Source organism: Centruroides sculpturatus, unplaced genomic scaffold (genome assembly GCF_000671375.1).
Source record: "Centruroides sculpturatus isolate CEXI.00-Female unplaced genomic scaffold, Cexi_2.0 scaffold2, whole genome shotgun sequence".
NCBI lineage: Eukaryota > Metazoa > Arthropoda > Arachnida > Scorpiones > Buthidae > Centruroides > Centruroides sculpturatus.
The window spans coordinates 572,439-586,834 of record NW_019384369.1 but is presented as its reverse complement, the minus strand read 5'-3'; the positions used below and the strand labels follow the sequence as shown (position 1 = coordinate 586,834).

Sequence of the window (14,396 nt, the reverse complement as noted above, 5' to 3'; positions counted from 1 at the left end):
GTTTTGTTTCTTGTTTCTCTTTTACTTTATATCTATTCAATATGAATTGGTTATAACAATTATTTAATATTTTCCTTGGATACCCATTTAGAATACACTTCTTGTGTGTTGCTTTTATTTCCTGTTCTCTTATATTCGTTTTTGTTGTTCTAGAAAATATCTTTCTTATTTCCATTAAATATATATTACGTTTTTGATTTATATAGCAATATGATTTAAAGTTAATTACAGTTTTAGCACTACATGGTTTTTCAAATTTACAATATTCATGACGATCGTGTAATCGTTATATCTAAATAGTTTATTTTAATATACAGTACTTCTCGTATTTCTCTACAATACAATTAAGTAAGAATTGAATAAATAATCTGATTGCATTGTTTTAAATAATTATTTTGAATGCAATTTGAATATTTGGGAACAGAAAAATTTAGAAAAAAACATGAGCATTTTATATATTTTTTCTAAAGTTGAATAGATTCAAATAGCGCACATTTCATTTCCATATGACGTCACAGCTAAAAGTATACATATGTGGAATCGCGAGGTTGATCGAATAGTTGAAGACACGTCAGTGCTCTGCAAATTACGAATTCTCTTCCAAGTTCCCAGCAGCAAGTAAAAGCATCACGAAGTCTTTTTTGTTGCTTGTTTTAGTTTTAAGTACGTATTTCATTTAAATATAAATAATTATTTTTTTTTTATTTTCTAAATATTTTGTTAGGAGGACGAATTTACTCTAAAACTGATTATTTTTTTTAGAGGAATAGAAAGAAACGTTTTACTGAAAATTTCTCACAACAAAAATATTTGTTTATATTAAATACATTGTAAAATATACAAAATATTAAAGACTAATACGAATAAATTTTTCTTGTCTTCTTTGTCGTCCTCTTTCATCATCACCAAAACATCACAGTCTTTAATATTTTGTATTTTTACAATGCAGTTCATATAAATATATTTCGTCCTGGATATTTCAAAATTTTTTTATACAACGTAAAAATATTTGTCTTTAAATTGTATCTTATTTTTAAGGTTTGAAACCGCCGCAAAGTCTCTGTCAACTGTCGAAACCTTCAAGACCCGACTTTTGGTTTAATCCCATTTCAAATTCCCTCTTCGAATAACATATTTGACCAGTTGGAAGTTGCCAAGAATGTGAGTGAAAAAGTCATAACTAACATAATTAAAACAGTAGTAGGTTATATATTGCTTCAATGTGTGGTATAGTAGTTATATAAATTTTCGTTAATTTTTGTTATTTCTGTAGCTAGTACATTTAGGTACTAAATATCATATAAGCAGTTATAAAAGTTATAATATGTCATGTATAATATTAATAAAGTTTAAAATATTGTTGTAAGAAGTCCGAATTCGAAGTCCTTCTCCTCTTCAACAACTAATTAGCTGAGATGTTATCAGAATTCAGAGAATCTTCTCATAAAGTAGCTGAAAAATGTGGCATACTTAGAATATGTGTATTATGGTTTGTTAGAAAGACACATTACGACCCGAACTATAATATTCATTTCTTTATCTACAAGTATATACTGGCTGCACGTTGAGAATGATAGAGATGTCTTCGTAGCGCGTGCGAATTGTATTGCAACATTCGTAATATTCATCTCTTTCGGGGCTTCCTTTATTTCTTTACTTTCCCATCCTCTTTATACTACCATTTTTCGGTAGTTTTATCCATTCGGTTATTGAAGGGTACTTATTGGACTGAAATTTGAAAAAATTGTAGACCTATAAATTCACACTGTTGTCCTTCTGGCTCCTTCCTTAATCTAGAAAACGGAGTTACATGAAAATGAGATTATAAGTGGAGAGCTTAAGAACATGAGATCCAGATTAACTATATATGAACTCCCGATTTGTACTGCGAGTGGACGTTATTTCAATTCAAATATTTTTCCCTAAACGGAGAATACATAACCGGCATGACTCTACTGCGAACAGGAAAAGTTTGACGTACGAGGGCAAAACACTACTACACTCCATGCAGGCAAGTACTATGTGCTAACAATCGCAGTAATGGCGTAATGGCGAATATATTCCGCACTATATTATTGTCACAGTAGTTAAGTGAACATATATATATATATTTAAAATTCTATCTTTTTTTTTATAAGAATTGTATTTAGTTAATTATTTTGTTAAATTTTTTCAATAGATGGAGGGATATGTAAAGCCAGCAATCAAATTTAAACAGAAATTAATTAGTACAGTATATAGAAATCCAATCGAAAATCGGCTCAATGAAACAAATTGGATGAATTATTATTTTCTTTCTTTATTATTTTTTCGCCCTAATTTAAAGCCACTTAAAAAAATCATTACTATTAAAATCTTTGCAGTAATTATGATAATTTAATTCACATTTTAATTCTACTTTTACGATTGTTTAATTGAAACCAAATATTATTCTTGTAATGACTTTCTGCTGAGTTGATAATTAATTAAATATCTTTAACTTTTAATAAATTTTCTTGCCGTACTATTACCTGTATTCTTCCATAAGCTTTTATTGTAAAATATGTTTAGTATTGTTTGTTCTAAAATTATACCAACAAATCTTCAAAAATAGTCTTACACCTGTTTTTAAGTTTATACATTTTTTGATATTTTCAGAATATATCGATTGAATTATCGAAATGTCTGGATCCAAAAATGATACCATCACTCGGGTGTGGAGGTGAAAACATCACTGCTGAAAATTTCCTTGAGAATCTATCGTCAAATCTATTGATGTGCCTCTTAGAGAAAATTTGTTACAATAGTAGTGAGGCAAATGTAGTAAATCTGACTAAATGTATTACAAAAGCGTCTGGATTTGCAATAAGCGCATTGACAAGCCTAGTTATTACTTCACGTGAAAAGAAAATGTATTTATGTATTATCAGTTTGTATACCAATGCCCGTAGTGAACTTCTCAATTGTGAATTTTTTTATAAAATTTTATCATTGGATATAGACGGTATTATAAAATATATAAATGATCGTATTTTGCACATTTACTTTGCAAATCTGGTTAATTTAATAAAACTAGCTACAGAAAAAGGGATGAACGATTGTATACTTCTTTAGTAAATCACAAATTTTTGTTGATGTAAATTTACGAATCTGCAATAAAATGTAAATTCAGTTCTGCTGTATACAAATATAGTATCATATCTGATTTAATTTGTTTGGAATAAAATGTTATAAATTTTTTGAAAATTTTATAAATTGTTTAAAAATTTTTTTCTCTTCGCATTGAAATCTGAAATGATCGTATGCGATGTGATCAGAACGCGCATACAAATAAACAGTTACATTAAAATCTCTCTAAGACGGAACCCGAATAAAACGGAAAAAAATCTTCGAAATGAGGCGATTTTCTACATTTTAATGTTGATAAAAACAAAAATTTACGAATTTTTAAAGTTGATAAAAACGTTTAAAGTAGAAACTTGGCATAGAAGAAAAAATATTCGGTAGCGTGCGATTCCGGTTTACGCAAGTTTTATGTAGTTTATTTTAGTAGGACGATTACTATAAGCTTAGCTAAATCTTGGAGAATTGTTGATTTTTCTCGTCTTCATTAATTCCTCGAATTATCAACACGCCATGAATATCACCATTATTATTATTATTATTAGTTTTTCTTTCACTCTTCCTTTTTCTTGGGTTCTATCTTTCCCGTTTACCTTCCCATTGTATTGCTTAGGAATTATTCTTCTCTGTCGGACAATACTGATAGGATTGCCTTGGAGTTTAATGCTGGATCCCTTGTAAGTTCTGTTTGTTTCTAAGTTCGCTCTGTGCGTACGGGAACTACTTCTATTGTAAGGTTATATAACTCTACTATGTTCCCATCTGGAAGGATCATTCAATTTTCAGCCAGATCCAGGATCAGATCTTTTTCTTTAATAAAATCTCTTCCTAACAGTCCCTCACATGGGAGGTCATTCCTGAGTGTATTATATAACATGGGCAGTACACGAGGTGTTTGGACGACGGAAAAGAGAGTAAGGGAAAGAGGACGGGAGGAAGGAGGGGGAGGAGATAGACAGTAGAGAAAGATAGGTTCCTACTGAACGGCGTACGTATGGCTACAGTACCCTCTATGTTGCGTGCAGTTTTAGGCTGCAAGGCCGTAGTCCCCCGAAGGATCTAAAATGAAAATATAAGTGTAGCGAATAAATGAGTGTTTCCATGAATAGCTGTGTAGAAGCTAACCAACTGGCTGTTAGTAGGAAGACTTAAATCTACCTAACACTAATAAAACTAAACGCGATCGCAAATTTTAATACTACTTAACAGCTAGACAGACAGTGTAAAAACAAACAAACACATCGACAAAAGACAAACAAGCAAGACCCCCTTTTTTGTTTTTTTTTTTTTTGTTTTTTAATATTAACTTACTAACTAAACTAACCATCAAGAGTTTTGGAGGTCATCGAAGACGGAGGTCGTGTACACATTCGGCTCCTGTTCCGGATACATCATCTGCGTCCTTCCTATTGATTGTGGATTATTTCTGAACATTTTCGGTTTATTGATGTCAAGTGGGTCATTTTAATGTATATTCCGTTAAAATCGAGTAATAATTAACCAAGTTACGAGTGTTTTTGTGCTAGACCACGTGGTCTCTATCGGTCGCTCGCACTAGTCTGTTNCCTTTACGCTCAGCAATTGACGCCCTGCAATGGCGCACTTGTAATCTACATTCTTCCTCTTTCTCTTCCCCGTCTTCCCCCCTCTTTCTTCAATCCCCCTTATTTCCTTCCTTCCTCTCCCTCGCTGGCTATGCCTTTCGGTGCGGCCAGGATCTATCAACTAACTAACTAAACTAACCTACCATAACCAAAGACGAACCTAACCAGACGACTAAAGCTAACAAATCCTAACCTATCATAACCTAACCAGAAACCAAGCCAAGTGTGAGATAAGCAGAGGGTCAGGGGTTCTTGCGTAAGTGACCACTTACGCAAGAACCCCTGACCCTCTGACCACTTACGCTGCACAAGGTTGGTAAAACTCCATCTCGCGGACGTAGGATGGATAAGAGGGCAAAAAGTGAGTGGGGAGTGCGTCGGTAAGCCGGCAGGTGCAACGATAGACGGCAGGTTTAACAAAATAAATAAGCATTTATTATTAATATTGAAGCTAAGATACATAAGATACATATAACAATATATATAGGCTAAATGCGGTTAAATATATGTTCACTAACAAAAGAACTACTGTCTCTAACATCTCTAACGGCTATCGAGAGAGAGAGAGTTCACAATGCTCGAAATACAAATACCTCTATAAGGATGTGACTAAATATGCGTTCGTTGAATAGGCCGTATGAATCGTAGTCGGCGCAGGAATGTGGCGATAATTATGGAAGTTCGAAGTGGCTTTCTGTCGTATGGCGATATCCCTTTGGTCGCAATGTCCGGTATATGGAGACAAGATGCACACAGTAATAAGTATAACTTCCTTTGGTCGCCTGGAGCTCCAGGGACTCGAGCTTTTATACATTTTCCGTGGGAAAGGATTCACGTGATCGACTTCTGTTGACACTAACGGTGCATTCCGATCAATTAAGTGTCAACTTTCCCACCTAAGTGTGAAAACAATCGGTGACCTCCGATATACTTCTCACAAAGAGTGTTTTTTTTTCATCGGAGTTGTTTACAAAGATTTTTCCGACATCGGCGTAAAAATCGCGGATTTCACACAAGAGTCCCTAATCTAACGTACAACTAGGACTAAGTTTAAACTAACCGAATTTAGACTAAAAATAAAGACGGAAAATAAGAATTAAAATACAAAGTTGAAAGGCGCTATATACCGGCAATTGAAACAGAGCAAGGGTAAGCTGATTGCCATCCGTTCCCCCGGAGTGAGTGATCTCAAGAGCCCCACTAAGGGATATGAATGCGAGTAGATAATGGAACATTGTACGCGTGTGAATGAGTTGGTGAGGGTTGTAAGGCCAGTTGTAACCTTCAAGAATAGCAGTTCTCATTAAACTATTCCTAATGTGATTGTACCTATTACAGCAAAAAACTAAGTGAAGTAGTGTTTGGTCTTCCTGAATACCACAATCGCATTGTGAATTGTCCCCAAGATTAAATTTATGCAAGTATTGCTTAAAGTTGCCGTGTTCTGTAAGTAGTTGAGTGAGGGTGTAACTAAGGTTAAAGTAGCGAAGAGTTGCAGTAGTGTCAACCTTGAGGATGAAAGTGTAGGTGAGCCTACCAGTGGTGTCATGGTCCCAGCTGTCTTGCCAGATAATGAAAATTTGCTTCTTGACGTGATTGTTGATGTACGAAGTAAGAATGTAACTGAAGGTACTAGTGACTGAAGACTTTGTAAATATGACGATTTTAGTCTCTGTAATCCAAAAATATTCTTGGTAGACAAATCTCACAGCAATCTTATTGGCAAATTAAATTTATTTTGTAAAGATATATATTTTGAAGACTTTGTAGCTTGTTTAGCAAGACGGTCAGCGGTCTCGTTGCCAAGAATCCCGCATGACCGGGACGCATTGGAAATCTATTCTAATGTTGTCTAAGTGTCTAAGAGGGACGAGTTTTAAGCGGTTATCAGACTTTGCAATCCTGCGTAAAGCTACCCTACTGTCAGAATAAATGCGATAGTGTAAGTAGTGTCTTTTGTCCTCCTATGCCTAATGTGAATTAAGCTCATATAAATAGCTCGTTTCCGCCTGTGCTATTAAGCAGTGTGTACCTAGACGGAAGCAAGCATTGTGAAGTTCGTGGCCTAACTCGGAGTAAACTACAAAAGAGGCACCCAAAAGCGGATGGTTTGCTTACAAGCTTTTCCACACAATCTCCTTTGGCGGGTTTCTTTTGGAAATTAATGTACATAATATGTTTTATATTTACATATTGTTTGTAGTACAGTACACATTGCATAGCGAATGAAATACACTTCGATGGAGATAAATTATATGAGAGATGAAACTGTGAGGATCCGAATCCAGACTTTCAGTATATTTACATCATTTATCTGTAACGTCACATCGTAATTATAAACTTGATACATAACTAGTAATTCAAACACAAATAATTATCGTATTTATTTTCAGGCACTTGGCAATTCTTATCATCAAGTTTTTATTCAGTTGAATAAAATCAACTGAATAAATCAACTGAATAAAAACTTGATGATAAGAATTGCCAAGTGCCTGAAAATAAATACGATAATTATTTGTGTTTGAATTACTACTAATAACTACAAGCACGGTTTCAAAAGTACCTTGATACATAACTGTCATCCTTCGCACCTGGGAGCAAAACATCTGTTAAGTTCTCAGGCCTGACAACAATGCTTTCTCATTACCTCTCGACCTAATATCTCGATTTCATCAGTTCAACAACGAAAAAAATCAAGTAACTAAGGCAGTCATCGCCCGTCCTTCGAAAGAGTCAGTTGTCACCCGTACCTTGACCTAAATGCCTCAATATTCAGATATCTGTTAATATATCATTTTATTTTACGTTCTTATATTCTACTAAAATATCATCGGAAACAATCGTCTAACACCCAGGTTCTCAAACTTATTTTGACCACTGCCCAGTTTGAGATGAAAAAAAAATCTAATGCCCCCATATGTTTTTACTTACCTTTTTACATTACCATCAGTGGCGTAACGTGGGTGTCAGCTGCCCGGGGCAAAGGAAAATTTCACCGTCCCTTATTTAGGGATCTCAATTTAAAAGACTAAAATTCAGTTTCGTCACAGAAAAAGTAATGAAAAATTCTGTGCTAGTGTTGCCACCTTTTAAAAATCGCTGACCGGGACGGCAGATGAGGTTTGTTCGAATAGAAGTTCCTGACGCGTGCGTATGTCATTTTGCAATGCGAAGAATAATGTGCAGTGCATGCCGGTTCTAAATCAGTTACAGTTAGCGACTAGGGAGACTCGGGTAGGAGTAACGTAAGTAACCTAGATGACGTAGCTCTATTGGATATTGGAGGTGTATATGAATACAAATGAATCGTAAAAACAAATAATAAAAGCAAATGGTCGACAGATTGCGCGCGGCCACGCAGGGTAAAATTAATAGTTCATCCGGACAGCGAGTCGATTCCCGAACTGTCCTGATAGTAACACTATTCCCCGTGCGCATTTCAATCGGTCCGAATAGTAGGTGCGACGGAAATATGAAATAAGATTATTCAAATTTTTACAAGATATTATTATTATTTATTGTGAAATTTTGCCGCCCCCTAAAAAGTGCCGCCCGGGGCGGGCCGCCCCTGCCGCCACCACTACCTACGCCACTGATTACCATCTGTTGCGTATCTTAAAAACAGTTATTGCAAATATAATGTTTAAACATGCATTATTATATGGATAGGATAGATAGAGTGTGACCCATATCCTAATTCTGAGATCAAAGAATGTTTCAATGAGAAGAAATAAAACTCATATGTAATCACTGAGCCTTCTACTGCCCCCTGAAAGCCTCCAATGCCCACAAAGGGACGTTATCGCCCACTTTGAGAAACGCTGGTCTAACACCTTTGCGGATGCAAAGTTGTACGTTCCATCAGGCTTACTGATATTTCATCTACAGGATACCCGAACTGGCATCCCGAATTTCCTCTCTTTCACAAAGAACGTTTGAGATCAAGACCAGATCCTCAATAAGGTATTTATCGTCACACGTTTTTGCTGTAAACTATCTCTCTCGAAAAACACGGGTCTTGAGTTACCTCAGTCTAATATATCTATATAATAGATATCATTTCTCATATACCTAAATCTATCATATTCCACTCGGTCTATATGTCCTGTATTATCTACTGTTACCTATTAAACCGTTGTTACATTAACTCTTCTCTGCGTAAGTCACTTCCGGTGCGTTGTCTCTCCCTCCATCCCGAATCCGTTCGCTCACACACGCGATCGTTCGCGGGAGAACATGACGGTTTCTGTGTCTGTCCATAAAGACACAGTGGTATCAGTCCTGACGAACCTTGTCATTGCGATCTTCGCCGATGCGATGTCGACCCTTCGGTCCCATGATGCCGAAGAATAGGGAGGCCCTTCGGCATTGTCACAAAATTGTAAAATATGCTCTAGACCCAGAAGGAAAAAGCTGATGAATCTGTGCATTTTGAATTCAGAAGGAATGAGAATAATTATTTGAATTCAATAAGATATCCTTCTGTGTCATTGCGATATTTCGACAGTCTTTCAAATTCAATAGTAGTAAATCTTTTTAACTTCAACAGAAAAAGATACAAATAATTGTTTCTCTGAGCAATAACAGTAGGGTGAAGAGTATCATTTAAGTATTTTAAAGCAAGTCCATACCTGAAATAAAAGTAAAATCATAAGTAATCAATCAACAACATGCTAATTACGGACATATATCAAGATCAGTCCATAAGTTCATGCGTATTTTATGACCTTGAGAAAAATATTGTTTTGCTGTTAAAATTGTCAGTCTAATGTGATACTTTTTACACTGAAGTGTTAAATTGGATCTCATTCATATAATACTGTTCAGAATTGGGAACATTTCAGTTGTTTATTTTCGTTAAAATGGAAGTAACAGATGAATATAAGAGACATCTTTTATACTTTTTATTTTTAAGTGGTGATAATGATACAAATGCAGCCAAAAAATTAAATACTGTTCATAATCAAACTGTAATTAGTGTAAGGACTGCGCAGAAGTGGTTTGAAAGATTTAGAAATAATGATTTTAGTGTGGAGGATAAGGCTCGTAATAGAAGACCCGTTGACTTTAATGATGATGTTCTCTATGCAGTAGTTGAAGCAGATCCATCTTTAACAGTTGATGAAATTGCGGAACGTTTAAATTCATCCCATGGAACTGTTTATAGACATCTACAACAAATCGGAAAAGTTTCAAAGCTATGAAAATGAACTGTCAATAGCTAACCGACAATAACGTGTAAATATTTGCACGTCTCTTTTATCTTTGCACGTCTCTTTTCACGGCTGGTTACTGGAGACGAAAAATGGATCTTCTATAATAATGTGACGAGAAAAAGACAATGGACAGATCGCGACAAGCAGAAAAAACCGGCTGCAAAAGGTGGGTTGCATCCAAAAAAAATTCTTTTGTCTGTTTGGTGGGATATGTCAAATGTAATTCATTTTGATCTGTTAGAACCTAATCAAACAATTACAGCTCAAATGTATTGTGATCAATTAGAGCGTTTAAATGAAAAATTGAAAAAAAAAGCGACCGTCATTAGTGAACAGAAAGCAGGTTCTCTTGCAACATGACAATGCCAGACCACATGCTGCAAAAATAACTGTAGAGAACTCAAAAGCTTCAACTGGGAAATTTTACCTCATCCACCATATTCGCCAGATATTGCTCCCAGTGATTATCATCTTTTTCGCAGTTTGCAAAATTTTTTAAAAGAGAAAACTTTTGAGGATGAGAACAATGTAAAAAAAGGCTATTTCTGAATATTTTGATTCAAAGCCGAAATCATTTTACGAAGACGGGATTAAAAAGCTACCATCAAGATGGCAAGAAATTGTACAAAATAATGGTGAATACATTATAGATTGAAATAAAATTTAATTAAAATTTTTTGTTGCTTTTTTTGTAGATAAAAATACTCGTGAACTTATGGACTGACCTGATACTTCCCTTTTGGACTACTTGAAACCTGAAAATGATAAAATTTCACAATTATAATAACTCTTGCAATTATCAAAAATTGGATTTACACTTATCTTTCAGTTATGAAAATATTGCGTATTTTAAACTTTAAATATTTAAAGCAAGACACGTAATAAGAAATATTCGCCGTGGATATGAAAACTGAAGATGAATTTTTCACAATAAAAGAATTCTAACAAATGGAATTAATTGTTAGAATTTCTGAAGCATTGTTTCAATTCAATTGTTTTTCTAATTACGCGTTTTATTACACTGGCTAATCAGAAACTATACCAGTACTAGCTGTTACCCGCGACTTCGCCAGCGGGGTTTTGCAAGCAAACCCCATTTATATTCAATATTTCAACAACCATATTAATTGTTATATAACACCTACCGCTGAAAATCAAACGAACTGTTTTCAATTTGATCAATTTTCTAGAACGTTTACAATCGTTCTGTAATAGAACCAATATGCAATAACAAATTCGAATTTAAAACGGTTCGAACACTTAGTTAAAAAATCGAAATATATAAAAATATTTATAACAATGTCTGAAATGTTATCAATTTAATACACCTAAGTACTCAATGAAGACTAAACGTAGTTGAATCGCATCTAAAATAGTACAGTTGAAGCCGTTCTTCAGGTTAAACCTTAATCCTCTCTCTCTCCCCCCGCGGGGGGAATTTCCAAAAATCCCTTCTTAGTTTGCGTTTTCATGACGTACCCTGTGTACCAAATTCATCTCTTTAGGTTCAGCGGTTTGCTCTGGGCGATGTTGAATCAATCACTCAGTCAGTCAGCCAGGACAAGTAATTTTATGTATTTAGATAATAAGTCCTATTTATAAACAAGGTCCAAGTGAATATTATAAAAACTAAAAAAGCAAATGATACAGAATTTATTGGTAAAAGAATAATTTATGTGTAGAAGAAATATGCTATGTTTTTTGATGATTCACGCCACACGTTTCTACTGCTTGTTCCCGAATCTAGAAATTAAGAAGGAAGGCCACGATTTCGAGTTTTCCTTAATCTCGAGAAGGGAGTTAGATAAAAGCCGAGACATATGTGAAAGTATTAAGTACAGGTGGCCACGATATATGAATTTCTGATTCAAACCGCAAGTCACGTTCTTTTAATTTAAATCTTTTCCTCTGAAAGGAGCTAATAGATCACCAGTACGACACAATTTCTAACAGGAAAAATATGATGTACTGTACANGACATATGTGAAAGTATTAAGTACAGGTGGCCACGATATATGAATTTCTGATTCAAACCGCAAGTCACGTTCTTTTAATTTAAATCTTTTCCTCTGAAAGGAGCTAATAGATCACCAGTACGACACAATTTCTAACAGGAAAAATATGATGTACTGTACATACAAGAGCAAAACACTAATTAATTTGAGGTGAATAGCATAAATTTTGAATTAAATAAATTAAAAATATGATTAAAAATTGCAGACCGGCATTGTGGCAATGTCACAATAAATAATTGCACATATAAATATCTACCATATAAATTATGAATGCTTTTTTAAAAGTCTTGTATGACCACGTTCTTGAGACTAGTTTCATCTATTGGTATTATATTTAATTAATAATTTATTCAGAATGTGCGATACAGTGGGCTTATTTATGATTATAAATAAATAAATAGAACTCATATGATATAAATAATAAATATTAAAAAAATCCAGCATTTTGCAATTCAGAATGATTTATTTTATGACATTTAAAATTATAAGTGGTTAAGAAACAGGTTCTCTCAGAGACCAGAGCACCTTATGTTTTTGAAACGCCTCGATATTTTAAAGACTGTACTACTTTTCTACAATTCTTACGCGCTGTAGGGCACTAAAAGGCACTATCTATATATCCAATGTATGCGTAACATTACTGTAAACAAATTAAAGCCTAGGGCAATAGGCAAAGAGGCTAGATTTTTACGTTTTTTAATTTTTATTATATGATTGAGGAGAAAGACTGTAGCATAGTATGCATAAATGAGGTCTTGTTTGAGGTCTCGGAAAACATTATATAAGCATTATTTTAACTAATGAAAATATATTCAATCTTCCTGATAATATTTAAATAATCTGTAAGAAATTCTAAAATTTTCAAGGATTTCAATAAATTTTATATGGCAAAGGTTTTATTTATAGTCGAATTATTACAATTACTTAATTAAGCATTCACCGACGAAAAAACTTGATATTTTACCAGTATTATATTTTAGTCTGTGACAGAATTTTATTTGTTTTTAAAATAAAATCGGTCCAGTTCTACATCGGCCCGCCAGTGGCCGAGTGGATGAAACCACTGAACACTGGTAGTTAGTTAGTTGTGGGTTCTCACCTCGCTAACGGGCTGGTAATGTGGAGTTTTCCGGGTTTTCTTTACGTTAGTAGCACCTAAATAGGGGCCAATTTCCCATAAAAGATCTCCATGGACACATCCCCTCTTGACAGATCACCCATTTGTCGCGTTGCTGTACACCAATAAAATCAAACCAGTACTACATCAAGCAGGTAAATAGACTAGTCCCGATAGCTATTGAAGTGGTTAAGGCGTTCAGCCTACTGCTCGAGGGAACCAAGAATCGAATCCAGACGATCGAAAAATCTCCAGGAGATTTTAGGGGATGGATTCTTTTTCATTAAACCTTTTAACTAATACTGAAACATGAATCAAATGAAATGCCTTTGTTATATCAATAAATGCAGCAAAAAATTTGATTTTTCTGAGAAATGTAATTAAATTAACAACAGTAATAAAAAATTTGTCATTTCAATACCTTTATTCATAGTAAACAAAATTGAAATTCAGAAACAAGGTATTCGACAGCTACCGTTGCAAAGCAATTAGCAATAATTGTAATGAAGTATTTCCTAGTGGTTGATAGCAAAGCAATTGGACTATGAATAGCGGCCACTTTCCCATAGAAAGTTTTCCCTCGACAGATTGCCATAAACAAATAAACCAATTGTATTTGTATATGAAACGTCTCTTTAATCCAAAACTTGTTCGGTAGACTGCCTCACAGCATTGTGGTTAAAAACATCTTTATTTAAACGTAGATAAATCATTAATAGAGCTAATAAATTTTGCTTATACAAGAAATTATTTTGAAGTTTGAATTTTATAGGCAGATAGACGGTATTAGTATGGGGTCAAAGATAGAGCCAAAATTAGCGGAATTAGTCATGAAAAACATTGACGATAAAATAAATAATATCCTAGGAATAAAAATTGTAATAAGATACGCTGATGATTATCTACTGATATCTAAAAATGAAATAACAGATGATAAAATTATCCTTGACACCATAAACAATATTGATAAAGATATTCAATTTGATATTAAAGAAGAAAAAAATAAACAAATAAATTACTTAGATATAGCGATAACAAATAACTTAGATAAATTCAACTTTGTAACATATAAAAAACCATGCAATGCCGATATTAACTAATTAATTACCACTCTTACATCCCGAATACCATGAAAAAGAATGCTTATGTCATAGACTTAAAGAACTTAAAGAAAATACGAGAATATCTTATGACAATAATCAAAAAATCAAATTAAAAGACCTAGAGACAAAGTTTACTCTTAATGATTACCCTAAAAATAAAATAAACACTTGGCATAAACAATATTGCAAAAATAGGTATAACACTAAATACAAAATACTGTAAATAAAAAATACAAAGC

General features: G+C 33.9%; 1 long non-coding RNA gene across 1 annotated transcript; it reads left to right on the top strand.

The window, feature by feature from the left end:
- The first annotated feature begins 344 nt into the window (after positions 1 to 344).
- Positions 345 to 3,152, top strand: LOC111613753. The gene is made up of 3 exons (XR_002754819.1): positions 345 to 663; positions 1,039 to 1,161; positions 2,638 to 3,152. It is a non-coding gene; the product is annotated as an uncharacterized LOC111613753 (long non-coding RNA).
- Positions 3,153 to 14,396: the final 11,244 nt, after the last annotated feature.